Raw genomic sequence first — 26,483 nt, forward strand, 5'->3', positions numbered from 1 at the left:
TTGGCACTCGTTGCGTGGAACGCATGGTAAATTTTTGCGGGCCAGTCAATTCCTGTGCCGAACAAGCGACGCCGGATGTGGAAAGACAGAAATTGCTCTTTTGGCATTTATTAGCTGGCTTCAGGTTTCTCAGTGGCCACTTCAGCAGGCGTTGGAGTTGGAGTGGGCAGTATAAGGTGCAGCAGGCTCAGACCTTCCTTGATTCCAGCGTCGACGACCGCTATAATATTGTTGAAGAGGTCTGCGATGAAACCGGTCACTGGTCCCAGTTGACTACTAGCGGCTGCTGGAGATGCAGCTGCAGAAGAAAGATAATTATTTGTAGCCAAACAAAAGGCATTATTTTTTTACACCTTCAACTGGCCATCGAGAATATTTGTGAATGAAACATTAAATCTAGCGATATAAAGTTGCGCGTGCTAAAGCTCGGATTATAATTGTATTATACGTCACAGCTGCTTATGAATGTAATTTATCACTTGACGTGAAAACAGTCTATATGCAGGGAGAAACGTGCTTTCTCAATCAGAATGCACATTTTTAAAGTGTGTACTCCTGTGCATGAAATTTTAGAGAACGTGACATGGTTACCACCTGACAATATTCTTGTGGTAAAACCTTCTCCAAGACTGTTTGGGTACTAGATGGAGATGTTCCAGTAGGGAAAGTGCCCTTTTAAGCGCTTGCGTCCATTTTCTTTTTAAACTGCTCCAGGTTGATTTTGCCATAAGGTCTGTCCGTCTCTTGCAAGACCCGAAATTTGTGTGTACTTTGCTTGTCTCTTTCACAATATTGTTAATGGGAATGAGGCGTAACAACCAGGCCCGTAGGCAGGAATATTTTGGTGGGTTGGAGAGGACGGAAATTCGCTGAAGGCCACAACTATGTGAGTATAGTGCTTAATGTTGAGTAATTATTTTTTGCAAGAAGTGGTTTAAATAAATGCTGTTTTTTCTTGCATTCTATGCTACCGATTAGTCTCATTATATTTGTCATAGACATAAAAATCCGCTATTGAGAGCTAAAACTAAGAAACGACGAATTAAAACAGTTTCATTGCGGTTTCTACATTGCACAGACCACCGTTCGGCAAGCAGCACACGAGCTGCGGCTGTATAGATTTTTCAGAGCACAGCTCTACGTGCCCATTCTTGCAGCGAGTGTCGGTGTTGTCCCTCGGCGTAACCGAGCGAACAAGCACAGCGAAAGGTGAAAGCGAACGCAGACCGCAGCGTGAGAAGAGTAGCGTAGTGCCGCGCAAGACTTGCGACGACCGTAACGAGATGGCGCCAGTGGATCGCGCCATGAGCGCCATGGCTTTAGCGCCGTCGTCTGTTCGCCGATGGCATGCGGTGAGCGCGTCGCACGGCCCCGTATATAGAAACAACGCATTGCATGAGCGGAGGTCTTTCTGCGGCGGCTGCTCTGAATCACGCCCACACGTCACCCACACGCTGCCTGTCATGACCTCCCGACTAGCGAGGCAGTCGCGTCACACTTCGCTCCGTTTGCAATGTGCCGCACGAGACAGAATGGCCGCGCCAGCCAATATATTGCGATATGAAAGCCCGCATTGAGCTGCGCTCAAATTTCGCATTAGGGAGTATCGTAAATGTCGGCGAATTTTGTATTCGAGGTTTCTTATGTGAGCCAAAAATGCCATTTACGCAGACTTCGAAGTGCGTCTTCTGATTCGTCTTTTCAGACGATATCTCTCACTGACCAACGTAGATCTTGTCACAAAGGTGTTAAAGGGACAGTAAACAACCCACAATTTGAATATTTTATTACATGCAGACAATTACTCACTAGAGCGAGCGAGGCGCTGTGGGGCCGTAAGGCCAGGAAACCTTTCGCGCCCACTTGTTCAGGTCATACGCACAAACGCACACGCACACGAAAAGCTTCATCGAGGGCCTGGCATAGAGCCGTCAGCAGCGTTTTCGCCACGTCACAGGAGTCCGCGGCGCGGTGCATCCGTTTGCATCAGTCTTTATCCGCACTGTTTGCTTCGTACGAAACGTTGCGATTGCGTAAACGTTGCCACATCAGAGCCAAACCGTTTAACCGTTCCTCAACAGTGGTGTTGCAAATATGCGTTTTGAAGCGCTTCAGCGTCGAAATGCGTTTCTCAGTTGTCGCTGTGGTGACTGGCAATGTGGCAAGCATCTTAAGGAGAGTGTTGAGATTCAGAAAAGGGTTGTTGCTGCGCTGCTTGAGAGCCTCGATCGCATACCTTGGTAGCGGTTCTGAAGGTGTTGCTCGCCACTTCTGCTTCTATACATCCCACTCTCCCTTGGCCATCTCTAGGTTTTCGTGGTTTCATGTGCGCCATGTATAATTCTGCTAACGGCTCCAGCGACTCAAAACTGCTGTGAGCGGTGTACTTTGGCAGCACAAATTGCACGCTGTAAAACATCGTCTTGTGAGCAGTGAAGTGCACGGACAAGACTGACTGCACAGCCTCCAAATACGGGGTGGCGAGATCAGGGTTCGAAAACTCTCCGCCCCACCCCCTAGCGATATTTCGGGGGGGGGGGGGGGGGGGCTAGACCCCCTTCTTCTCTGGCTATGGGGCTGATAACAGCAATACTTGTATACATATAATTCACTGCAAATGCCGCAACTGACCCACACACCTTTAACCTCGCTTACAAATGATCCATAACTGGGCCCTTATTTTCATCGAATGCAAACCAAGCGCTTCACTTAGTTCACCGAGGACTGCGGGTAAACCTACCACGTATCTCGCGAAACGCATTCATTCAGGCAAAAAAACAAGTATTCAGTAATTGTTTGCGACGATCGCAGCAAGGGCATAAACAAACTTTCCCCACAGATTGACCCTAATTGGTCCTATTTCCGCTTGATGTGAACTTAAATGGATTGCAACTTATCATCAGGTAGAGTTATCCTAGCACTGGAAAACATTGCGCTAAAGTTTCGCTGTCTGTTCCGCCTCAAAGCCCACTACCGCTTCAGCCGGAACGGGAACGCGCGGCCCACGTACTTGCGCTTTAAAATAGTTGCTGAAGGGAGTCTTTTCGAGAGCTTTCAATTTATCGACAACCACGCGTATTAAACTTCGCATGCTGACATACAATAATTTTCGCCCTGTTTTCATTAAATAACTTCCTTGTAAATGTTTTTTCAGGACAGCGGCCAAAATTCTAGCTGTGTTTGTCACAGACATTTGTAACGCATTGGAGCGTTTACTGCCAAGTTTGATTGATGTGTAGCTATTATTGGCGCAAGGACCACATATGTTATTCAACCATGGATAATGTCCAAAGTACGGATACATCTCTCAAATCCAGGAACTTCTAGAAAATCGCGAATAGTTACCGCGGACCTCAAACGTTTAACGCCTGAATATATGTCAAGAGAATATGGCTCATCGGTGAACGCAGTTACCGACGAATCGGTCTCGTCGTATTCGTCAAGTTCGGCTTGCTTTGTGCCTGTGCATCAATTCATTCGACGATTTCGTTTGCGAAACAAGACAACACCAACATCCACGCAACTAGGGGCAATCAGAGAGGCAATGCACTATATTTTGCGACATCTTCCTCAAGCATGCAGGATCTTCAGTGACGAGAAATCAGCGCTGCAGATACTTAGAGTCGTAATAAAAGCAAGCTCTTACAGAGCATTCGCTCTTCCGACTGCCGAGGTATACACTATAGCGGAAGATAACGGCCACCAAATTGCATTTCAGTAGGTTCCCAGTCACTGTAGTGTACACGGCAATGAACTGGCCGATGCCGAAGAGCAGAATGCGCTCGAAGAACCAGAGCCACTGCTTGCGATTCCTATTTCAAGAGCGGGCGCCAACTGCGTTCTCTCGAATGTCATCCGAACAGAGTAAGGAAAGCACTGGGACAATCCGGATAATCGTCACAGAAGACTCCAAAGATTGCACCCTATCATGAAACTTAGGATACCAGCCAAAATTCAACGAAGCTGTGCCAGTCTCCTGCAAAGACTTAGGCGGGGGTGGCGTTTACGCGCGGGCACGCACACCTCTTACGACGCACCGAGCCTCCAGGCTGTGAGCTGTGCAATGTGAGAGACTATACGTCATGTACTGAGTGACTGCCCTCATTACGTGGAAGAGCATAAAAAGTTGAACAATGCCCTCACGCGCCTCGGCAGCTCGCCGCTGTCAGAGCACGTTATTTTAGGCCCTTGGCCAAACGTTAAACCAAGTTTTAAGGCCATCCAGGCCTTACTTGATTTTTTTAAAAGCACGGGCCTAGGCTGTAGGCTCTGAGTAGTCCAAATTGCTTGCTATATGCTTTAAATCTTTCCTCATCATCGTCATCGATCAGGCGCCTTTCTCTTCCCCCTTTCTTTCTCTCTTCCCTTCCCCCAACGCTGACTAGCTGGCTAGAAGAATGTACCTCAGGCCGACCTCTGCGCATTTCATATCAGTAAACCTTTCTCTCTCTAGTCATTGTCAATTGTCAATAAAATGATGAAATGAGTAGCAAATGTTTGATGCAATGTACCTATCAAAAAGCGTAAAAATCACTCGCTGTAAGCTGCGCAGGGCCCTTGAACGCAAGGGCTGGGAGGCACGTGCTCTACAATATGCTTGCTTTGCAGCTACAACTTTCGAGGGGAGGCTGTGCTAGTAATAACCTGAACAAATTATTTTTACCGTGTCCCTTTCTGCTAAAAAGTTTAACGCTGTTTTAAAATTAAACTGAGGCACATTGCTGAGAAAAAACTTTGGGTGTAAAGGTAGGTGCTGGTGATATGCGTAACAGAAGTAATTTTTTCCCTCTGCTTCTATTTTAGAGCACACAAGGACATCGATAATTGTTAGGCTATTGCTACACTTACTACGTGTCGGAGGATCCCTTCTAGACGGTAGGTAAAAGGAAGTGCCATAGGTATGCCTTATTCTTAATCTACAAAGGAGCACGTCCTTGTGTCTTGATGTTCTCTGAGATGTCTAGTTTCCTAATTTTGGCTTGACAATATGTAGTTTATTCGATATTTCAGCATCTCACTGCCCTTGCCAATGCTTCCTCAGATTAAGCGCAATAAGGGCTTAAGGTCTGTAGCTGGTATGCGTTTATGTCGGTCCCACTAAAAGCAACGGACGTAGCGTTTTCGACAGCAGCTGCATTGCATTTTATGCATGTGTGGCTAGTAAGCATAGCAGCTGTGGCTGAGCATAGTAAGGTGCATAGTTCATTAGAAACGGAGTTCTTGTGTCTTCTGAAACTCATTAAAAAGCCCCTTACTAAGTCTAGCCATATTGAGCTGACAAGCGCCGTGCATACAACGCGCGCTTACGATCATGTCTGCTCAGCATTACATCGCTACGCGCCGCGGAAATAGCTGAAATTTCAAACCGAACGCCGTTTGTCCTCACGGGCGCCGTGCTCCCCGCCGGAGAGTCGACGTGACGTATATCGCACAAGTGCGCTTACGTACATCACACTGCTGTGGCGTTGCTTGTAGTGACACGTGACTTCGAGAATTATTCAAGGCAACATCTGTTATTTCTGTAATCTGTTGCTTCAGTAGACTAATTAAAGTTTACAAAAATAATAAAACACGCAAACCAAATGTGCGTGTTCTCGTTTTACTTCGCACCGCAATAGGAAAGATTTGCATCCGTTTTGTCTGCTCGTTGCGACGTCGTGCAGTAGCGCGCGCAAATAATGAAAGTGTGTCATTTTCTGTTGTGTTCCAGCGCGCAATCATGCTCTACGAACAGCTTGTTTCTGCCTCAGTATTCGTGTAGCACTCACTTATGCCGCTAGTCAGCTGTTCTCGTGCACAGCGCGCAAAATCTTGTGCTGCTCCAAAGAAGACAAACGCAACAGCTCACGCGCGACGCCGTCAGTGAAAGTGCGCCGCGCAGCAAGAAGCGGAGGGAAAGATATGAAGGCGGGGCCCGTGACGTATGCGTCACACGATCCTCGAGCTCTGGTGTGGGACAGCGTAGGGAAGGAATTTCGCTTGCGGAGGCTGGGCGGGGCAAGCTGAGGGAGCGTCTCTCTTGGCAGTTGCCCACACCTCCTGAAATCATGGGTTCACGGCACTGAAATATTTCCATCTCGGCTATTAATGAACCGATTTGAAAAATTAGTGCAGCAGAACGCGTCCTAGAGGGCACGTAACAACCTCAAGCGTATAACCGACATTTGCTATGTGGCCTGGTGAGGGGCTCTTTAAGGCTCTTATCACTAAATGAGTCTGAATATGATAGCGCTATTTAGATTTGTTCGCTTTATATCATTCACAGCTGAAAGTATCGCGTACGCTTCAGCCGTGAAAGTACTTGTATATGGATTTAGAACACCGGACGTCGGAAAAGAGATCCCGAGAGCTGCATAGGCGACACCACCAGATGAAATGGAAGCAACTCTATCAAAATCTGCGCAGGAATACTACGCCTGAAGTTTAAGGAAGTGTGATTGCATGTGTGATTCAGCCTGTACGTTTTGTTACATCAAGAAAGGAGATATCGCACTCGATGTTCTGCCATTTCCGAGGCGGTGGAAGGCGATTGGGAGCCATAAGGACATTTTCTGTAAGTCGGATGCCTGTTTCTTCTTCCACTACTACCGAGCATAGAGACAAAGGAGCTTTAATGGCTGCGCGATCACCATGAAGTCTGGCTGTGGACACGTCGCAAGAGGTTGAATGACATGGATGCTCGGCGTCTGATTTTACCTTCATGTCGTAGGAGACACTGAAGTATGCTCGTTGGAGATACAGGGACCATTCGTTGGGCACAACGTTGACGCTTTCAACTGGGTTTCTCCTAAAGCTTCATGTTGCCAGGGGAAGAATACCGAGGTGGTGGACTGGGTCTAGACTTTTTAGGGCAGTATCTTGCAGAATGGTACACTACGGCATCATAGTCAAGGCGTGAGCGTATGAGGCTCTTATACAAACTAAGAGGATATCTCCTGTCACCACCCCGGGCTGTGCGTGGCAGGAGCTTCAGGATGTTCATTATCTTCAGGCACCTCGCTTTTAAATATTTCAAGTCGAATACAAAAGTTAATTTAGAGTCTAGGATAACAACAAAAGATTCATGTTAACGGCTTCCAGATAGGCGTTCTCCATTAAGATGAATAACAAGGTCCGGTAAAATACCCTTCTTATTCGAGGACCGAACGGACGCATTATTTGAGGGTTTAGTTTAAACCTGTTCTTGTCCGCCCACTTAGACAATTTGTTAAGGCCACGTTGTACTTGCTGCTCGCAGATAGCAAGATTACACGATATGTAACTGATTTGTACATCATCCGCATATACAGAATGAAACATTGTGCGGGGTTTGACGCCATGCAGCGACTTTATTTTTAGGACAAAGAGGGTAGAGCTTAGGACACAACCTTGTGGTACACCAGTCTTCTGCGTAAAGGGGCAGGATATGACGTTAGCAACTCTAACGCAGAACGTGCAATCGGACAGATAATTTCAAATAACATTTAGTCTATTGCTTCGGACTCCCATACCAGGTAGATCATGGAGAATTCCGAAACGCCATATGGTGTCATGTGGTATTTTCCTGTCAAGAAATATCGTCAAGAAAGAACTGCTTGTGCACAAAGGCATCATATTCCGAAACGCCATATGCTGTGTGTTTTGTACCATGCCTAGAAATACCTAAAAACAAGTGCTTGTGTACAAAGGCACGACAGTCTCAATGCGAACAAGGTGATTTGTTGAGGATCTGCCTTTCCTGACACCACATTCTAAGGGATCTAGTAGTTTAATAATCTTAATATAGTGAAGCAGGTGTCGGTTTACCATTCTCTCGACAAGTTTACAGAGACGGAACCTTGCCCTCTTTGAGAACTCAAATTATGATTGCTTCATTCCAAGAGGGTGGATGTACCCGGTAGACCATACGGCGTTTCAAAATGATGGGAGTGTTTTCTGGGTTTCAGGTTTTAGGAGTTTAATCATGTCACACAATATTCGGTAGGCTCCTGGAGGCGAATTGTTTCACCAGTCCAGCGAAGCCTAGATCTCCACCATGTTGGATGAATGATTGTATGATTCAGTCTGTGTACTTTTTAGATCCAGAGGTAGTCGTTCTGCTTGTTGATGATACGTGGTGTTTAATGGCGCAAGGGCCAGGTGTGGCCAAAGAGCGCCATGACAAGTGGTGATGTTGACGATGTATTATGGAGATGTGACTTGGCTGTAAAGTGGCCTAAAAATAGTTGCTGTAAAGTGCATAAAATCTACGTGATATAAAATTATGGCGATGACTAATGACGAATACTATGAACATTAAAATCCATCGTAAAAGAAAGACATAGAATTGAAAATATATGAGATGGTAAAAATAGCTGGAGCACTGTTGCCTCGCCGGAGCCCTTGAAACACAATGGCCTAGAGGCACGTGCTATACGAAAGAGCTATCACAGCGGTATCCTCTGAAGAGAGGACCCGCTATGAACATGTGGGGCTAATAACATGCAGGACAACATCTTTCAGAAAACTTAGGACTGCGTTGGTATCAAATAGCGGTTCTGGGCCGAGTAACATTGCGGGATGAAGGGGGATCTGCTGCCGGTATGCTAGGGGAAAATGCTTCATTCTCTCAGATTCGGCTGCCCGGCACTCCAGGAGGACGTGGAGGACGGTCAGCCTCTCCCCGCATCTCCCGCAGGTCGGAGGATCATTTTCACGGAGTAAAAAATTATGTGTGCCAAATGTGTGTCCTATTCTGAGGCGACAGAATAGGACATCTGTTCGCTGTGATTTTGTTACGGAGGGCCAAGAACCTAATTGTGGCTTTATCACGTGCAGTTTGTTATGTACTTCTGCGTCCCACTTACGTTGCCAGTGGTTTCGCAGTTTCCTTCTTAAAAAAGGCTTCAGGTCTGTGACAGGGACCGAAGCAGTAGGATTAGCTGCATGCAATGAAATTGATGTGGCCATCTGGTCTGCTAGAACGTTACCCTCCATGCCCCTATGCCAGGGCACCCAGCATATAATGACATGCTGGTTAGACATGTATGCTCTACAGAGAATGGAATAGAGCTCGGTTATTACGGGGTTTCTGTGTTTACAGTGTGACTTCAAGGCTTTAATGACACTTAAGGAGTCTGTCAATAAAATTGTTTTTTGAATATTTGATTTTCTGATACGTTTCACAGCCGACAATAGTGCATGGGCCTCAGCCGTAAATATACTTGTTTCAGGGTGCAGTACACCGGATTCCGAGAAGACGGACCAATGGCTGCGTAGGACACCCCGGCATGCGACTTAGAAGCGTCTGTGTAAAAGTCTGTGCACGAGTACTTGTACTGGAGCTCCAAGAAATGCATTTTGATATGTGTCTCTGGCGCATGTTTAGTGACCTCTACAAAGGATGTGTCACACTCTATCAGCTGCCACTCCCAGGGTGGTACTAGCTTAGCTGGAGGCATTAAGCGTTGTTCGAGAACTGGGACATCCATTTCCGCCCAAAGATCTCTTGCACGCAGTGCGAAAGGAAGTCTCATAGAGGGTCTGCTATGAAAAAGTGTTTCACACGTCAAGTCGTTAGCGATTGTGAAACACGGATGTTCCTTATTAGAGCGAACCGTGAGAAAATACGTTAAGCTGATGTTTGTTCTCTGAAGATGGAGTGGCCACTCATCTGACTCTACATATAGGCTTTCAAGAGGGCTTGTCCTAAATGCGCCAGTGGCCAGACGGATACCCAGATGGTGAACGGGGTCTAACATCTTAAGTGCGCTCGGTGCGGCAGAGTGATATACTACGGCACCATAATCTAACCGTGATCGAACTAGGCTCTTGTAAATATTCAATAAACACTGTCTGTCGCTACCCCACGTTGTGTGGGATAGGATTTTAAGTTCATTGTTCTAAGACATTTTTCTTTACCATGTTTTATGTGAGGTATGAAAGTGAGCCTGGAGTCAAAAATAACACTAAGGAATTTGTGTTCTTTGTTGACAGGGATTTGTTGTCCGCCCAGTTCTACACAAGGATCTGGGACCAGGCCTCTCTTTCATGTGAAGAGAACACAAGAACTTTTTTGGGGGTTGACCTTAAATCCGTTTTCGTCTGCCCATTTGGAAAACTTGTTCAAGCCCTGCTGTACCTGTCTTTCGCATACTGTGAGGTTGCAGGATTTGAAGCCTATTTGTATATCGTCTACGTATACGGAATAAAAAATGGCAGGTGGTAGTGAAGCACGTAGCGTGTTCATCTTAACGATAAAGAGAGTGCAGCTGAGCACGCCTCCCTGGGGTACACCAGTTTCCTGCGTAAAGGGACGTGACAGTGCATTGCCGAGTTTTACTCGGAAGGTACGATTTGACAAATAGCTTTCAGTTGTGCTCAGCATATTTCCACGAATGCCGGTTTCCGACAGGTCTCGCAAGATACCGTAACGCCATGCCGTGTCATATGCCTTCTCCATATCGAGGAATATCGATAGGAAAGACTGTTTATGTATAAAGGCATCGCGGATATTTCCTTCCATGCGCACAAGATGATCGGTCGTCGACCGCCCTTCTCGGTATCCACACTGATAAGGACCGACCATATTGTTGACCTCGAGGAAATGTATAAGTCTACGATTTATCATTTTTCGAAAAAGCTTACACAGACAATTAGTTAGAGCTATCGGACGGTAACTTGCCGCCAAGGAGGGGTCTTTTCCGTGCTTCAGAACAGGGACTACAATCGCTTCTTTCCATGTGGATGGGAGGTATCCGGAAGCCCAAATAGTGTTGAATAGTGTAAGTAGTGTAACTTGTGTGTCAGTATGTAGGTTTCTGATCATGTCATACATGACTCTGTCAGGTCCCGGTGCAGTGCTTTTGCATGTGTTCGAGGCAGCTTTCAACTCGGCAATACTGAAAGGCCGGTTATACGGTTCATTCTGCCTGGATTCTCGTATGATTGGCTTACGTTCTATTATTTCTTTATGTTTAAGAAAGGACTGGGAATAATTGATTGAGCTCGACACACGCTCAAAGTGCTCTCCATGTGAATCTGCCTGGTCTTGCAGAGTTTAGCCTTGTGTGTTTACCAAAGGGAGGGAGTATGTTTGTCGCCCTCTTATCCTACTAACCCTGTTCCAGACTTTCGCCTCATCTGTGTACGAGTTGATTCCCGATAAAAAGTTCTACCAGCTTTCTCTTCTAGCCTGTCGGCGGGTTCGCCTGCCTTCGGATTTTACTTTTTTAAAGTTGATAAGATTTTCTGCAGTGGGAGAAGCGCGTAGCAAACCCCACGCTTTGTTCTGTTTTTTACGTGCGATCCTACAATCATCGGTCCACCACGGGACGAGCCGTTTGCACGAGAGGCCATTTACTTGTGATATGCATTTAGATGCGGCATCTATTATAAAGGCTGTAAAATACTCCACAGCAGCATCAATTTCTAACGAAGAGGTGTTATGCCATGAGATACCAGTAAGCGTTCGAAATTTGTCCCAATCGGCTGTCTCAATCTTCCACCGAGGTGCCTGTGGTGGATATTCGTTTTCTTGAGGTGTTCTTAGTAGTATGGGGAAGTGATCGCTTCCGTAAGGGTTCTTTGTAACTTCCCATTCAAGTTCAGGAAGAACAGAAGGAGAAACTATGCTGAGATCGATTGAAGAAAAGGTTCTGTGTGCTAGAGAGTAATATGTGGGTTCCTTCTTATTCAAAAGGCACGCACCACAAGAAAAAAGAAACTGTTCAACAAGACGACCTCGCGCATCTATACGAGAGTCGCCCCACAGGGAGCTGTTCGCATTGAAGTCGCCAAGAACAACATAGGGTTCAGGTAGTTCATCTATAAAGGACTGAAATTCATGTTTTGTTAATTTGTAGTGTGGGGGTATATAAAGCGAGCAAATAGTGATGAGTTTGTTTAGCAGAATAATTCGCACCGCCACTGCTTCACGGGGCGTTCGAAGCTGTAAAGGTTGACATGCTATACTTTTATGTGTGAGACTCGCAGCACCACCCGATGATGCGATGGCATCATCGCGATTTTTGCGAAACGTAACATACGTACGGAGAAAGTTTGCGTGTCTGGATTTTAAATGTGTTTCCTGTAAACACAGCACTTTTGGATTATGTTTGTGGATGAGTTCTTGCAAATCATCTAGGTTTGTAAGGAGAGCTCTAATGTTCCATTGAATGATTTGTGTATCCATATTTAAAATAAATTGGTGCTGTGTTTACGGAAACGGACGGGATGCCTTAGATTACAGAACCCTTTGGAGTCCCTGTAATAGGGGTTTTGTTCTTTCTGGACCGTTCGAGGGAGCCTCGCCGCTCCTTAGGCGCTTGGTGCGCCTTGAGGATGGGTGTAGTGTCCATTGCCTCTTATGAGGCGCAGGACACGTGCTCTTGCGAGCGGGAAGTTTTCAGAGGGAGTCCCGCCTTGGAGGGCAAGACCCCTGCGCCCACCAGCCCGGAGGTCGATGGGGCTCCCAGAGGGATTCGGCTACGCCGGCCGTTGCCAGCGCAGGAAGGAACCTCGGAAGTTGAGGCAGCCTCGGCTGCGCCCTCCTTCGGGGTCGATGGTTCCTTCTCCTCGGTTGACGGAGCAGCGCTAGCTGCAACCGCCGCGGGAGCAGATGGCGTGACTGCCGACTCACTGCTTGTGGGTCGGACAGCCGCCGGAGACCGTTGTGGCGCTGCCCCCTGACGCGCCACTTCGGCAAAGGTGTTCTTTGGCAGGAAAGATACCCGCCTGCGTGCCTCTTTCAAACTTATGTTTTCTTTTACTTTAATCGTAACCATTTCCTTCTCTTTCTTCCAAGATGGGCACGACCGCGAGTATGCAGCGTGCTCGCCTTCACAGTTTACGCAGCGGAGAGAGTTTTCACAAGATTCAGAAGTGTGCTCATCAGCACTGCATTTAGCGCAGGTTTGGCGGCCTCGGCAGCTCTGAGAGCTGTGACCGAAACGCTGACATTTGAAGCAACGCAGGGGATTAGGGATATATGGCCGAACACGGAGCTTGATATACCCGGCCTCGATGGACTCGGGCAGGACACTTGTGCCAAAAGTAAGTATCAAATGTTTGGTCTGTATTTCCTTGTTGTCACGCCTCGTCATAATTCGCTTAACGTTGATGACGTTCTGCTCACTGAAGCCCTCCAAGAGCTCAGCCTCAGTCAGCTCCAAGAGATCATCATCGGAGACTACGCCACGGGTGGTATTCATAGTACGATGCGGGGTTACTGTCACTTTGTCGTCGCCAAATGATACTAGGTTGGGTAGGTTTTCATATTGTTTCAGGTTGCGGAGCTCCAAGAGGAGATCACCGCTTGCCATTCTGGATACTTTGTAACCTGTACCAAGAACTTGGGTCAGAGACTTGGACACGAGAAATGGTGAGATTGCTCGTAGGGGTTTGTTTGGTGTTTCGGAGTGGACTACGTGGAAGCGAGGAAATGTTTCTTTTTGACGGGCAAAAAATTCTAAGACATCTCGGTGCGCCCCCTCTTCAGGGAGCGATCAGGTAGTGGAGGGAAGGAGCTAGCCATAAAGATATGTGAGATTTCGGCAGTAACGCCAGCCACCCACCATGGAGTCCTACAAGGGGACGCTGCAGGGCCTGTGAAACACGGCCTGCAAACGCCAGCTGTACATTACCACTATAACCAAATATGAAATAACCTAGGTTGGCTATTCACACAAGGTTAACCCTTGCTGCCTGGAAAAATTGGAAGTGAGTGGAAGCTAGGAGAAGACAGGAAAGATAAAAAGTGAGAGAAAGACGAAGATTAGAGGAAGAGAGAGACAGGAAAACGCAACTACCGATTTCCCCCGGGTGGGTCAGTCCGGGGGTGCCGTCTACGTGAAGCAGAGGCCAAAGGGGTGTGTTGCCTCCGCCGGGGGGCCTTAAAGGTCCAAACACCCAGCATCAGCTCAACCCCCAGGATCCCCTTTTCCCCGGACACGGCTAAGCCGCGCACGGCTACACGCGGGAGGGTCCAACCCTCGTGTGCTCGGTTCCGTGGTGTCGCAACACACCAAACGCCTGCTGACGCAGACGCCCCTGCGGGGGTTCTGCTTGTCGTTGATGTCTTAGCGATGTCTCGATGTAGTGGGAAGGACTAGAAATATATTTGATGTGCGCACCTACAGTTTAAGCTTGTTCTTTCAATGTGTCTTCCTTGGCATTCACGAAAGGTAGAGGCTGAGATTGCCACCCTCTTAATTTGTTGACTTTGTTCCAGGCTTTCATTTCGTCTGTGTAAGAATTGACACCAGATACGTACGCTTTCCAGCTGTCCCTTCTGGCATGGCGGCGCGTTATTCTACCCGGAGACTTCATAGTAATGATGTCCTCTGTTGTTGGTGAGTCATGAAGACGGCCCCAAGCGTTATATTGCTTTCTGCGCGCTTTCCTGCACTCGTCATTTCATCAGGGAACACGACGTTTTCAAGCTGACCCATTCGTTCCTGCGATACGTATCGACGCTCCATCGACTAGAAATGCTGTAAAGTATGGCACGCGTCATCAATGTTACGTGTACAGATGTCATCCCAAGTCGAGTACGTAAGCTCTCTGTATCGCTTCTAGTCTGCTGAGTCGGCCTTCCGCCTGGGAGCATGTGGACTGCGGAGAGCATTCATCCAGTTTTGTACGGTTTAAAACAATCGAGAAGGCACTTCCATATGAGTTCCTAATAACGATCCGCTCCAGATACAACGTAAGCGCACACGACGCTATGGTTAGATCTATCAAGGAAATTTTTTTGTGCGTAAGGCTGTATAGTAAATAGGTTGTTTCTTCTTAAACAAGCAGGCACCTGAGGAGAACAGAACATCTTCCATTAGGCGCCCTCTCGCACTGCAACGACAGTCTCCCCAGAGTGTGCGATGCGCGTTGAAATCTACGGCAGCTATATAGGGTTCAGAAAGTTCACCGATAAAGCTCCGGAAGTCTGTGCGCAATAGTTGACAATTAGGAGGGATATATCGGGAACTAATTGGCACTAACTGATTCAACAGCACAGCTCGGACTGCAACTGCCTCAAGGGGCGTCTGGAGCTGTAATTGCTGAGCGGGAGCTCCTTTAGCTACTATTATTGCATCGCCACCAGACGTCGCGACAGCATCGTCGCTGTCATTGCGGCAAATGAAGTATTTCCGGAAAAGGTTTGGGTCAGTAGATTTAAGGTGTCTCTTGAACACACAACACATTTGGGTTAAACTTATGTAGGAGTTCTTCAACATCATCAATGTTCCAGGGACCCACAGTGATGGCGTAGTGGTTTTGGTGTGGCGCTGCTAAGCCCGAGGTCGTGGCATCAAATTTGGCCTGCGGGTGGCGGTATCTCGATAAGGACGAAGTGAAAAAACACCCGTTTACCGTACATTGGGTGCACTTTAAAGAGCCCCAGGTGGTCAAAAGTAATCCGGAGTCCTCCACTACGGCGTGCCTCATAATCATATCGCGCTTTTGGCACGTAAACCCAAGGACTAAATTAACGTACTGGAGAATACCCCTGACATTCTATTGTAACATTTAGTATCCACGTTAAGAAAGAAGTCTGTGCTGTGTGCCTAAAAGGAGCGATTAAGATCGCTTAGCTTACAAACTCTTTTCGTACCCCGGAATGCGGAGTTTGTGATTTCTACCGTGATCCTGAGACTCGGGGCGGTAATTCGGCGCTCGCCGCACTGTCTGGCTAGGAGTAGCGTCCATGTCCTCTCGCTAGGCGCTGGACGTCAGCTCTAGTGAGTGGCGTGTTTCTCGTGAAGGCCTCACCTCAAGAGACGAATCCTTCGAGCCTACCAACCCGAAGGTCGATGGGACTTGTTTCAGGAACGAAGCAGCGCTGGCTGCTGTCGCCACGGGGGCTGATGGCACGGCCACGGTCACATTCTTTGTGGACCAAGCAGATGCAGTAGTATGCTGGGGCGTTGCCCCCTCACGAGCCGCATCAGCATACCTTGTTGTATGAAGAAATTAAATACGTTTCCGTGCTTCTTGCGAAGTTACGTTTCCTTTTACTTTTAGGGCGATGATGTATTTATCTTTTTTTTTTCGATGCAGGGCAGGATCGAGAATAGGCTGCATTGTCACCATCGTAGTTTTCTCACTGCAGGGCGCCAGTAGTTGTGAGAAGAGTGTTCATGGTAAGAATATTTTGGGCATGTTAGTAGGCTCCGGCAGCTTTGCGAGCCATGGCCGAACTTTTGGCATTTGAAACATCTACGCGGGTTGGTGATATACGGTCTTACTCGGATTTTACTGTATCCTATTTCGAGGGTCTCTGGGAGAGTACTGGAGCCAAATGTAACTGTTCGATGGTTCGTATGAATTGCTTGTCTCATTTAACCTTTATTCTTTATACTTGTGTCATGTTTTGTGCCTTCCAGCGCTCTAGGAGCTATTCTTCAGTCAAGTTAAAGAAGCCTTCATCAGAAATTACTCCTTTACCTGTGTTGATCGGTCGGTGTGAGGTCACCGTGATTTCTACTTAAGTGAATGGTACAAGACGAGTTTTTGATGCTGATGCTGGTTTTGGACCTCAAGCAGGATGTCACCACTGGCCATTTTCGTCGCCTTGTAGTGTGGACCCAGTGGGTCGGTTAGATACCTGGCAACAGTGAAGGGTGAAATCGTTCTTATTGTCTTGTCAGAGTTCTGACTATGAATAATGTAAAATCCTGTGAACGTTTCTTTTCGCTGGCCAAAACACTGCAACATTTCTTCCGTGCGCCCTCTTTTTGTAAGAGGGCGATCAGGTCGACGGGGAAAGGACGCTAACGCCAAAAAACTTACTAAATTTCGGCTGCTACGCCAGCCGCCCACCACCAACCCCAACTAAGGGATGCTACGAGACCTGAAGGAAACGCAGATGCAAGTTGTACACAACCACTATAACATAATAGACCCAAGGTTGGATAAACTACACCTGGTTAACCCTTTCTGCCTGGAAAATCGGATGTAAATTAAAGTGAAGACAGAAGAGATGGAAAATGAGAGAGAAAGACGAAGATTAGAGAGCAGTACAGAGAACATTGACTATGAAATGCAGGGTTCAACGGAAGCTCGTCTGGTCGGGAAGATTCATAGCGCCAAATATCCAGCGCCTACCGATCGTTCAAAACAAAGGACGTTTTGGCCCTTCTACGGGGGCTTTGTTCACAACAAGGCCTCCGCAGCAGGGCTGGTGCGCTTTTTCTTTTCAACGATTCGTCGGCGCTCCATATTTCTCGCTACAAAAGGTAACAGCCAATGCCCTCCGGTTGGGTCAGCCCGGGGGTGCCGTCTATGTGAAGCCGAGGCCAAATTGGTGTGTTGCGTCCGCCGAGGAGCCTTAAAGGTCCAAATACTCAGCGTCCGCATTATTCGTGGTTCGTCATAAATAGAAGTTCTATATTTGTGGGCCTAAAAATGTTTCAATCGGGTACGTTAGATTTCATAGATTTTTACGCAAAACATAATGACCTTCACACTAATTTGCCTGTCGACTCTGCGAACAAGTGCGGTGAGATTTTATGCATAGTGTTAGTTCAGCGGGAACAATGCACTGCGCACATTTTTAGTTCAAGTTGCATTTCGTCTCCATTACAAACATATTGAATCTCCAGATTAGCCAGGCAGTAGCAGCACACTTCACTTCGTTTGCAACGTGCTGCATAAGGCAGAAAGTCCACGCCAGCCAATGTATCGCGCAATGAAAACACGTATAGAGCTGCGCTCAAGTTTTGCATTAGGGAGTGTCGTAAACATCGGTTGATTTTTGTCCCGATGTTCCTTTTTCTTCGAACCTCGCTACATCCTAGCGAAGGCCTTATTTTTGCCACCTATATTGTCGTTCAAATCAAAATAATCGAACACGTTTTTTTAAATATTTTTCCCTGTGTCTATGCAAGAGTATTTGCTAGATCTTCAGATAAATGGAAAGTGTTTTATCTTATTTTCAGTTCTTAATAGGGCTAATTTCCATGAAAACTACCATTTCAGGCAATTTGAAACACATACCTGTGATACAGCACATATATTCAGCCCAATTCGAGAGCAAGTCTAGTTCTCACAGTCCACCAAGATTCACAAAGCTACATGCACTCATCTCGAAGACAAATATTTCGAAAATTAGTGACCTAAAAGGGTCACATAATAAGAAATTTATCAAAAATATTTCCCTTTTCCTGAGAAACCTGAAACACAGCGACCTTGCTCTTTTTAACATACATTTTAAACAAGAAACGCATACATTATAGCGGTAATATCTCGTGCTTTAAACCATCGTAAATTTGCGAGAAAGCCAGGTGCGTATAAATGGCGCTTACACACAAAAGAAATTCAGTATATTTTCCTTCTAAATTCTCCAGTTACCAAAAAGACAAAGGGCACTTTCGTGTTACCGAGTTAGCTACGCCTAAAACATAAAAATGCTCCAGTGGATTCTAAAAAAAGTCTATTTCGGGATCCGTGTTGATCTCTCGTGAAATCATCCGTTACCATTTTATATATGACACACAGTGTGCTTCCATAGTGCCGTGGAAATTCAGAGAGCTGCAGCGCCAGTTTTACTTCCACTAAACCTGTATGGAGCTGAACTAAAAGCACGATGACGCAAATTCGGCTCCCTGCTTGGACGCTGTATGCATTCACATGGGGGCTGAATATCCAAACGATCCTACGTAGCCTAGGGTGTAGGTTAGAAAGCACCAGGCGTAAACATCAAAGCGCAGTCCTCCACTTCACCAACAGTCAATAAAAATGAGGTGACGCACGCACCTTTGCATGGCTACGCTGGCCGGTTCCCGTCCGAGCGCACTTCGCCACGTCATTGTCGTAAGCCCGCGTAATAATGAGATGCGAGAGCATAACACATTATTCAGGTTTAGCAAGCTTCGTTACATTGCTGAATGATTTGCGCATGTCCTTATTTTACCACGAATGGAACGACGACCTTCCTGCGAAAATATATAGAGCGAAGCATGAAACTGAAATTTCAAAAAAAGAAGTAGGTGATGGGATGCGTCGTAAAGCAGCTGTGAGCTATAACATCAGCGATGTGCAATCCTGTTATGACACATTTTACGATCTGTGCAGTGAGTGCGATAGAACCCAGCGCAGTAAATCCTTGAGCCTGTTTCTCATGCCAAATGGTAGAATTGGGACGCCCGTATGTGTGGTTTGCATCTCACTTCGTCCTCGTCTGCTTAGTGCCGTAAAGTTTGTTTTTAGGATAGGACTCCGCCTTTGAAGTTGGAGTTGCGCTATTTAGAGAATCCCTGAATAAAGTATCCGATTAAGTTAGAGAAGCTGCTTCTATCTAACACAGAATTCTGAGCACGAATGTCTTACCGCTCTAATGGGTACCCGAAAAAAGGCTTTTGTTTTGTTTGCAGAAATTTGTTTGCTGACTCATTCAAGAACTTTTCGAACAGACGTTCTAAAGACACACACACACGCAGACGCCAATTTGCAAATGTGTATTCGTTTCTTCAGGACAGCAATAATGTACAATCGTGCTCATAAATTTGGAGACTGTGCGAGCCCGTGGCCGTGTGCATAGGCGCGCCGTCTCGCGGCTCGGTGCCTGCAGTCGAGAGTGTCGCAGCGCGCATGCGCGTCCATCCTATCTCACTGGCTGTTCGCTCGCTCACTGCGCACACGCGAGCGCGCCGTTCGCAGGAATTTTGGCCGCCTCCGCCAGTAGTGTTGTTAGCGAAGCAGCGGCGCGGCATCTTCAACCCCCTTGTCCGATCTCGGCGCTGTTTTCGACTTTCTCGGCGCGCTCTGTTCAGTTCATGCAACGTCACAAAGTGGCAGTGTGCGAAATTTGTGAGAACGGGAGTGAGAGTGCAGCCAATCAGCAGGCGGTGAACCATTCGTGCCATGCGAAGCCGGTCTCGTAGCGAGCGGATTACCACTCGAACTTCACATTTCTATTCGCGTTCTGCTCCTAGCAGACGACGTGTTCGTTATCAAAATGATGGACAAGAACTTGTCGTCATTCTGACATCACCAAAAACAACAACCTCTCCGGATGTTTGTCGTCCGGCGAGTTCACTGCTTGCCGATTGGCAGCTCTCTCCCTCCCTTGTCAGAAATTTTACATACTGCCACTTTGTGACCTTGCAGTAGCTGGACAGAACGCGAAACGAACAAAGATCTCCGATCGCGTCCCTGGTGGCAATGAACGCAAATTACGATGATCGGCCCGCGGGCCGGTGCGCAGCGAGCAAGCCCGCAGGCCAGCGAGATAGGATGGACACGCATGCCCACTGCGATACTCTCGACAGCAGGCACCGAGCAGCCAGACGGCGGCGCGCGCATGAACGCGGCCACGGGCTCGCATGGTCTCCAAATTTATGAACGTGACTGTACATCCTGCAGCCACTGCAAACGTGTTCTTGTGAGTGTCAGTGATTGGCGCATACGTTTTATCTTTTTTTAGAGTTCAGTTCTTAGGCGGCCGTTACTGCGTTGAGCGTCGGCGTCCTCGGAATAACCGAGCAAACGAGCACAGCGAAGCAGGAAAGAACGAACGTGGAGTGCAGCGGGGAATGAAAGACAGCGAGAGCGAAGAGAGCCAACACGCGCGCGATAGAAAGCGGAGGAGGAGGGTGCAGCGGTAGCATGAGGAGGAAAGTGGAGAAGAGAATGGCAAAAGGGTGAGGAGGAGAGGGGAGCGCCACACGAGACGTGCCTCACGGCGGCGATCAGGCATGCGGCTGGCGCGTCCACCGATACCATATATGTGGTTCTCTAGTGGCCTGCGCTGCCGCTGATACAGAAGGTGCTCCGCGCGAGCCACGCCTTCCCGTGTTCACACTTTCTTTCTCAGCAATGAGCGACGCAACCGGTGAAAATACTTCGTCTGCCATTGCCACTAGACAAGCTGCCTGAGCAGTGGCTCAGCGCCGCCGCCGAGAGGACTCTGTCGGTCAGAATCAAATTCTTTGCCACAATATATCGCGGATTTAAAATATCTCGACAGCTGCGCTCAAAATTCGCATTAGAGAGTATCGTAATTGTCGTACATTTTTTTTTACCAACCGCACTTTAACTTTTTCGTCAATAAGCTCTTTGACTTACTGGTAGATAGTGGGGAGAAGGGATTGAAGGAACGGGTAGCGCGAGAGAGAGAGGGTGGGGTGGAGGAAAAATTCAGCATAAATTTATGGGAAAAGAACCCGTGCGCAAATACTTATATAACCTGCATCTTCAGTCACTCCGCATCTAAAAAAAATTTCACAGTAACACGAATGAAAGGACACGTATCCAATACTGTTTCTATTCCATTTCTCCAATCTGCCCTCCACAACTGGTGAAAGATTTTTCGGGCGACCGCCACTTCTGTCTGTCAAGCGACGTAGAAAACCTGCGAAAACTCCCCATCTTATATGACTGTACACACTGATTATGCATGATCAGATCGAACAAAGGAAAAATTATTTTCGATTTTGCACCTTTTTCGGCATTAGCCCACCGCTATCGGTCAACGCTTTTACCCGGGTTGCACCATTTCGCCTGTCTGTCACGCGACGCCACAATATCTCAAAAACTCTCCCCGTCAAGGTGACGTGTAGGCAATAAAGATGGATTATTATGTTGAACAAAACGTTCTTTTTTAATCGCTGGAGAAAAAGCGTTCAGAAAAAGAATAGAAGATGTACGCCGGCCGATCGCTCTGGTACTTGGCACTCGGAGCTGCAGGGAAGAATGATTTATTTGCTTATAAAAAGATTGCGTAGCAGTAGAACGTTGTGGAGCACTTTCGGCCACGTATACGACACCCCTCTGCTAACTCATATATGCTAACAATCCGTTTCAGCAGGCATTTTTAACTTGTTACCTTTCCCTTCCACCGCGATTCTCGTCCATCCGTATCAAGCTAAGCAAGGGGAAGTGGACCAATAGCAGACGCCGGCAACGCCCTTCTCGTCTGGTTATCTACTTTCACTGCGCTAGCTCGGCTCCACCGAGAGCCTATTCACTTTTGTGTGCCACGTGCTGCTCACCTCTTGTCAGCCAATTAGAAAAGAGCAACACTTCTAGGCAAGCAATGCTTTTCACTTTGAAAGCACACGAAGGTGGTCTCCTCCTCTAATCAAGACGTGCGTCTGATTCGGCTGTCCAAACGACGCTGCGAGTAACCGCCCGTTGCTTGCGTCGGCAATCACGTAAATTTGGCTTGGCGAGGGTGGAATAACAAATTGGAATAGCCTTTACGTTATACAGCCCCCAGTTCGTAGCGAAAATAGATTCACAAGTAAAACAGCAGGATAGAAAGAAATGTGGCAGGTATTACGAAAAATACGTATATAATCTTTTAAAAAAGAAGATTACGCACTCTTTCGCAAGAAATGACTTTAACGTTGCAAGAAAAAGGGAAAGGGTAGAAAAGTAGTCGTAATAGACAACGAGAACTGCAATATGACTGTAACAACGGTTAAATGTTATAAGCATGTCAGCAGAGGCAGAGTCAAATTAAAGCGGTAATCGAGAAATCCTGTAAACCGGTTGTCAGAATGGCTAAAATGCAAAATAACACAAACAGAACAGCAGTGACAACGAGAAATAAGCCATACCGACATGTAGCATAGTTAGGAATCGCATAAATACGTAACTGTTTCATTGGAAAGTTAACTGCTTCGTTGGAGCTTACGCGGGAGATTATTGAAGCTCATCTCATAGCAAGGGCTGGCAGCAAATGCTTTAGCGCGCCATCTGTGTACGTGTGCCCACAGGAAGTAAGATTTCTTGATCAGTTTAACCTTGCATGACAGAATTGCGCGTTCGGCGACTCATGATGGTGTAGGCTTCTATCGGTGTGAGGTTTTGTGAAGTGTTCTGACGACATGTCCTGATGCTTTCTTGTAGCTATATATTTCATGCAAGTCGCCAATAAACCAGTTGCAAGTCAGCGCTCGTTTCCTTCACCTGGCCGGCTCGGCTTGTTCCTTCCTTTCTATGTTGCGCTGTACCAGTTTTAGAATGCGATACCAACTCGCCCAATCCTCAACGCTACTGATTTTAACTTCAGTGATCTCCTTTTCTGATCTATATCAACAGCGCGACAATATTTTCGTTTTGTCAAGCTCAGTGACGCCACCGCATCGCTTGATGGACGTTTCCAAGCGTAGCAGTAGATGAAACGATGAAAGCATATTTCAATAAATTTCATGGCGATGTTTGGAATGCATGTGAATAACAGGACAGATCATCGGAGCGGCTGACCTCGTTCACGCGAAGCTGAACACACCACTTCCACCTATGACGCAGAGTTGCCAACCTATATTCAAGCGTGTCGCTAAATTCATACAAAGGAGTCGCGAGACTATCGGTATACGTTTTACTGCAAAGTCGCTAAAACTGCGGAATAAATCTTAAATAACCTATGTTGTTTGCAGCACTAACGTAAAGGCTGACATGGCGCTAAGCATCTACAAAAATGTTGCATGTTCGTCTAGTATCCCCATGTCAGTTAGTTAAGCATTCAATGTACCAGAGAGCTGCCCAGTACTTTTGCTTTACTAGTAGATATACGAAACAAACATCAATGGCACATGAAATTCGGCGTTTTCAGATTCTAAATTCACGAATTCTGCATGGTTCAAAGCAGCGCCCGAATAGCCTGATCGTCTTAGCACAAAGGCGCACTTGGTCCAGGAAATGCATCTAAATTTTCACAAGTCCTGAAGCGAGAACGAAAATCCGTGACACAGGCTTGGTCATGTTAACACGGCGATGACAATTACGTGACCTATATGCCGGTTAAATACTGTGTTGCAACCTCTTCATGCACCTGAAAACTTTCTTGAGCTTTCAGGTACACTAATGACATGTCTGAAGGTCATGAGAGACAGAGCACTGTGTTCAAATTCACGTCAGATTCGCGTTGAACGAGCCCAACCGCTTGCCCTTACCCACTCTTGGTCTTGAATTAGAGCGATAATATTTGCACCAAGGGGAGAAGGCAGTATAGTTACATCTATGCAACATCTGTCTCATTATTTAGGTGCTGATCTTGAATCATACAATAAAGTTTACTGCATTCACTGTGGGTAATTATTTACTTGTGCACTTGCAGACGTCCACCCGTCAGACCTATTTAGTGAAACTATACTCAGGGTCAACTTCCTGTAGCAATGAAGGGAAACTACGCAGGCAAAGCGCACCCAAGTGAGAGCGCGTCTGGAAAGAGTCCCGTGTTTTCATCCACGTTAGTTTAAACTGGGGAATAGAAAGCAAACACCTTATTAGCAACAATTAAGTAAGATAAAACACTACTGAACGTAAAAGTTTACTTGCGGCTTTTCCCTGCCGCGTCTGGGCAAACGCGAAACTGTCGCACCTGAAGCTGCGTCGATTCAGCGTCTGTTCCGAGCAACCAAAGGCCCTGTGAAACGCTGACGGACTATTGGGCGCCGTAACACATGTGCAGCAGCCACGCGCCCGTAGTTTTCCCTTCATTGCCACAGAAATTCGTCCGCGAGTATACAGCACTTGAAAGGTTAACACAGACTCTAGCAGTTTTAGTAAACTATAAATAAAACGTGAATTTTGTGAACACCTTGTAATCCTGTTTCCGACGAAGAAATGAACCGCAGTGTATGGCCTACGTGAGTGAAGACTGCCGTTGCTTCACCAAGGCCAAAGCGCCAACTTGCCCGTACACCCAATTTCGCCTGCCTAATGGTTTTACTAATAAAATTAGTTCTAAGGAGCCGTTTTCGAAGCAATTTATTTTATGATGCCGCTATAAACGATTTCTGGTCACTAGGTCGCGAAGCAACCAAGAAAGTCGCTAAATCTTGGCGACAAAATCGCTAGAATGGCAATGCTATTCCGACAGAATTCGGGCGAACGAATACCGCACGCAGCTTTCAGGTCAATCACGAAGCGGCAAAGTTGCACTTGATTTCTCTGAAGGTCACGTAACTAGCATTTCTGGTTCGACAACCTCACCAATATTGTGTCGCGCATAATTAAGTTCTCCCACGAGCGCTGAAAATTTGTGTGCATAACGTGGACTAAGCGTTTCATCTTGCTAAGAAAATTAGGCGAACAACGTTCGAGCTTTAATCCTAAAATCCTAATGTACACGCATGTTTCTGCTGTAATCGAGCATTGCATTTGAAGTTAAATAGTGAAGCACTCCTCCGCACAATGCTGGCAATTCACTCTTCATTTCTAACTTGCACGGACACCAGTAAACACATTGCACTTTGGAAGATCCGTTACGTCATGTCAGCCTATACTATATAGTGTTCTGAAAAACACCTACGTCATATGAAATTTACTAGACGGTTTCCGCAATAATTTTAGTGACCTTTGAACAAACCAACAAAAATTATCGACTTCTTTTTTAGTTTAGCGACACGCTCGGAAAAATTTTGGCAACACAGGTACTAGTTATAGGTGTGCACTACAATTATCCGATAAAAAATGATGTACGATTAGAATATATGAATATATAAAGTCTAGAAAATTCCTAGGGCTAGAGACGCACGAGGTGATGTGCGTTGAGCTCCTTTAGTTAAAATAGTATATATTGAATAAAAAGTAACGTATTGCTTCCCCAAGAATTGCAACCTCATCAAAGCGCAAGTGTTCGACATAAACACATCCATCGTCTCCTGAACTTTGCGAGCACTTGAAGATTGAAGCACAAATTTTCGCGTGGGCTATACTTTCCTAAATTTGTATTGATGAATTACTGTAATATTCACGCAGGATGGTTGGCAATTTACGTTTTACGCACAAAGTCAGCAAGCGGACTCTAACGCTGCAATCACATCAACGTCAAACGATAGAAACGTGACTGGCGAACATATTTGCTGATCATAAGTGCACTGCGCGAAAGCAGAGTGCTTAAGAATACTGCAGAAGAATACGTTGCCTCCACGCATAAGTCAACTACGAATAAAGCAAATCACATGGGCAACTAAAGTTGATTTTGTTTTTACTAGTAGGCTCGTAGATGTATATTTGCGTCCCAAGTGCTATGAAAGACGTGAAGGGCGCCTAAAATAATTTTGACCACGGGGCTTTGCTTAACCTTGATTCGGTACGTGGGTTTTTTCTTGCATTCCGTTGCCGTCGCTCTGAGGCAACCACGACCTCAAATCGAACCCCGCGCTCGCATTCAGTGGCAGAACGCCGTGGTCCCTGAACCACCACTGCACGTTTCGGCTTTCTCAGACCTGCGCGCCTGGCCAATGCGGTAAACCTCAAACTGACTTACGTGTCTCAACACAAAAGCGAAATATATGCCAGCATGTCGTGTCGCTGCCGCGCAATTATCTCATGTTATCGTTTCAGTTGAGATAAGAGAAGATGCAAAAGTGTGCGGGAACGTGGGAAGTCTTACCCTCCATTGCCAAGTAAAGTATGAAGAGCCAAATTGAGCACTTTTGCATCCTGAAATCGTCTTCGCCAAATGGTGGCAACAATAGGCCTACCCACAGCTGCTCGCCCTGCCTCCACCGTTACTGAGAAAAGCCTTCGTAGCAGTACATACGTCAGACTGAGTCCAGCTTGGTTGGTGTTCA

At 46.7% G+C, this 26,483-nt stretch overlaps 1 long non-coding RNA gene across 1 annotated transcript; it reads right to left on the bottom strand.

The window, feature by feature from the left end:
* On the bottom strand, positions 1–26,483 carry LOC129382963 (uncharacterized). Its single transcript, XR_008610927.1, has 2 exons — positions 26,303–26,483; positions 1–298 (listed from the first exon to the last, which is right to left on the bottom strand). It is a non-coding gene; the product is annotated as an uncharacterized lncRNA (long non-coding RNA).

The sequence above is a fragment of the Dermacentor andersoni genome, chromosome 3 (genome assembly GCF_023375885.2).
Source record: "Dermacentor andersoni chromosome 3, qqDerAnde1_hic_scaffold, whole genome shotgun sequence".
In the NCBI taxonomy this organism is placed as follows: domain Eukaryota; kingdom Metazoa; phylum Arthropoda; class Arachnida; order Ixodida; family Ixodidae; genus Dermacentor; species Dermacentor andersoni.